This window comes from Canis lupus, chromosome 16 (assembly GCF_003254725.2).
Source record: "Canis lupus dingo isolate Sandy chromosome 16, ASM325472v2, whole genome shotgun sequence".
Taxonomy (NCBI): domain Eukaryota; kingdom Metazoa; phylum Chordata; class Mammalia; order Carnivora; family Canidae; genus Canis; species Canis lupus.
The window spans coordinates 22,299,240-22,302,928 of NC_064258.1; the positions used below are offsets into that span (position 1 = coordinate 22,299,240).

General features: G+C 36.4%; 1 pseudogene; it reads right to left on the reverse strand.

Annotated features, from left to right (window-relative positions):
* Positions 1-1,289: 1,289 nt before the first annotated feature.
* LOC112671769 (methylsterol monooxygenase 1-like) lies at positions 1,290-2,920 on the reverse strand (annotated as a pseudogene).
* Between the last annotated feature and the right edge of the window lie 769 nt (positions 2,921-3,689).

The following is a 3,689-nucleotide window of genomic DNA, read 5'->3' on the forward strand; positions in this document are numbered from 1 at the left end:
AAAAAAATCACATTTATTTCAATTGTTCAAAATGAAAATACAGCAAGTCAATTTACAATGTTTCACATTCAGTTGCATTTGGATGTAAAGTTGTTTGTTTTTTTTTTAAAGATTTATTTATTTATTCATTCAGAGAGAGCGAGAGAGAGGCAGAGACACAAGCAGAGGGAGAAGCAGGCCCCATGCAGGAAGCCCGATGTGGGACTCAATCCCGGGTCTCCAGGATCACACCCCAGTTTTAAGTATAATGAAAACTTGATATACAAAAATGAAAGGGTAAATAGCACAAATAAAGCTCAATTAAAAAAAAAATTCAAGTAACCCAAAAACCTTTAGACTAAAATATCCCATTTATGACAATTTGGAAACTCCTTAATTTACAGACACCAGTAGCACATTGCTGTCGAAAGGGCTTCTCAGAGAAGGAGAATCACCCCAAACCAGTCAGCTCAGGACCAGAGTGGAAGTTTTTGGGGCAGGCTATTCTGGATTTGGCCGCCTCACTCTCACTGTTGATCCATAAGGTTCGACCCATGATACTTGGATGTTTAGGCAAATTCTAGAAAATGTTTAAAGTTCAATATGAGGCCAACACCCTGCTAAGAGATACTGAAATGGCCACTATATATTTACAAGATTTTAAAGACCAATCTTAGCTTCAGGCCTCTGGTGTTACAGGGGAAAGACAGACTGATACTTCTTCCATTACTTAGAACCTTTCTGTAAGGTTAGCAACACGGCCTTTACAACCTCCTCACGAAAATCATACTTCGTTATAGATTTACTTATTTCTACACATACAGAACTTTTTACATAAAAGTAGAAAAAGTTCCCGCTAGGAAGGTAATTAAAGGTTGTTAATGTTCTTTGTTTCTCAGTTAATGTTTTCTCAGCCTTACTGGTAGTTGCTGCACCTTTTATTTAGTATTCCTATTTTCTTTAGTGTTTTTCTTACCCTTTACTCATTATTTCAGTCCTTTTTTTAAAAAAAAAGCAGAATTATTCCTTTTATTACAAAACTTAGTGATCTAATGACTTCTGTACTTTTCCTTATAAGAATAAGATATAAAAAAAAATCACTACTGATGTTCAAAATCGGAAACCAGATAATCAGACCAAAAAAAAATCACATTTATTTCAATTGTTCAAAATGAAAATACAGCAAGTCAATTCACAATGTTTCACATTCAGTTGCGTTTGGATGTAAAGTTGTTTGTTTTTTTTTTAAAGATTTATTTATTTATTCATTCAGAGAGAGCGAGAGAGAGGCAGAGATACTAAGATATCACTTAGCAGCCAAGACACATGTTTATTTCTGCTCCGCAGAAGCAAGGTTAGCTATTCGCTTCAATTCAGGAAGGTGTGTGCTTTCAGGATGGTGGAGATGAGATATTTATTGCATCTTTTTCTCAGTCTTCTTCATCTTTTCATTATAGGCAGTAAATTTGAGAATCTGTTCCGAAAATTCTATCCCACCATGTAAATGTGGAAGCATAGTTTCCGATAAAGTTCATGTGGTGGAAATCATGATGCCGAGAACCAGCATAGAAAGGGATCAGATTTAAAAGGTTCAGGGGAATGTCATAGCCACAATGGACATCAATAGTTTCTATCAAAAAGGGTGTTGCCTGTGTTCTTCTCTAGGATTTTGATGGAATCTTGTCTCACATTTAGATCTTTCATCCATTTTGAGTTTATCTTTGTGTATGGTGAAAGAGAGTGGTCTAGTTTCATTCTTCTGCATGTGGATGTCCAATTTTCCCAGCACCATTTATTGAAGAGACTGTCTTTCTTCCAATGGATAGTCTTTCCTCCTTTATCGAATATTAGTTGCCCATAAAGTTCAGGGTCCATTTCTGGATTCTCTATTCTGTTCCACTGATCTATGTGTCTGTTTTTGTGCCAGTACCACACTGTCTTGATGACCACAGCTTTGTAGTACAACCTGAAATCTGGCATTGTGATGCCCCCAGATATGGTTTTCTTTTTTAAAATTCCCCTGGCTATTCGGGGTCTTTTCTGATTCCACACAAATCTTAAAATAATTTGTTCTAACTCTCTGAAGAAAGTCCATGGTATTTTGATAGGGATTGCATTAAACGTGTATATTGCCCTGGGTAACATTGACATTTTCACAATATTAATTCTGCCAATCCATGAGCATGGAATATTTTTCCATCTCTTTGTGTCTTCCTCAATTTCTTTCAGAAGTGTTCTATAGTTTTGAGGGTATAGATCCTTTACCTCTTTGGTTAGGTTTATTCCTAGGTATCTTATGCTTTTGGGTGCAGTTGTAAATGGGATCAAACTAATGGTCACCCATGCCCAAAGGAGAATGACATGATCACATAAAAGCATGATTCCAATGAAAAATCCAGTTCCAAGAATCAGAGTTTCCAAAGGATGCGCATATTCAGCTTCCATTCCAAATGGAGCCTGAAACTAATGATGAACTTTATGAATATATTTACATATTCTTTTGTGATGCAAGAGCCTATGCAGGAAATAGTGCCAGGTATCCTCAATCACCTCACAGACAAAGCATCTTGCCAAAAGCATATACTACCTTGATTCTTTCCCAATCATAAGGTATATTAAAATACTCTGTAAAATAATAAGTTCCACAGATCAAAGGAAGCTGGATACAAAAGTGATTAAAGAGAAGTACTTTAAAATATTTCCATTGGTTTTCGCATGTTTCTGGTTTATCCTTTTGAATTTTGTACTTTTTCATGAAAGGTATTAATTGAAACAAAAATCCAGGTAAACAGAACAAGAAATAAGGAACTTTGTGAACTATCAAGGATCCCCATGTTGCAATCTGGAACTTTGTGTAATTATTCAAGAAATAGTTCCAAGCATTTTTAAATGGTTCTTGTAGAGGGTTCTCAGGTAAAAGTGAATCTACATACTCCACAGCCAAGGATGTTGACCTAAGATGCTGATACTTTCATTTGTGCCATTTTTCAAATCTCTGCAGAAAGCCTTAGAATTCTGGCGGAGCCATTTCAGTCCTTTCTTATACTCTTTTTTTTTTTTTTTTTTTTGGTATTCAATTGTCCTTGATCAAATTACTGTGCATTTTCTCTTCTGATTAGACCCTAACTAATACAAGTAGTTAGCTTTGTGGCTATAAGCATGGATCCTGGTGCTATCACTTATAAGTAACCTGGGGCAATTTATTTGTAGGGGTTTACTGAAGTAATATATTTAAATGCTTTGCACAGACTTTTTTCAGTAAATAACAATTTTCATCATATTTTTAAAAATTAAATTTTACTTAACATACAGTGCAATATTGGTTTCTGGAGTAGAACTCAGTGATTCATCACTTACATACAATACTCGGTACTCATCACAAATACCCTCTTTAATACCCAGCACCTGTCTAGCCCATCTCCCATCCATGTTCCTCCATTAACCCACAGTTTATTCTCTATCATTAAGAGTCTTTTAGGGCAGGGCACCTGGGTGGCTCAGTGCTTGATCGTCTGCTCAGGTCATGATCCCAGGGTCCTGGGATCAAACCCTGCGTCAGACTCCCCACAGGGAGCCTGCTTCTCCCTCTGCCTGTGTTTCTGCCTCTCTCTCTGTGTCTCTCATGAATAAATTAATAAAATCTAAAGAAAATAGTCTCTTAGGGCTTGCTTCCATCTCTCCTTCCCCTCTTCACATATGTTCATCCGTTT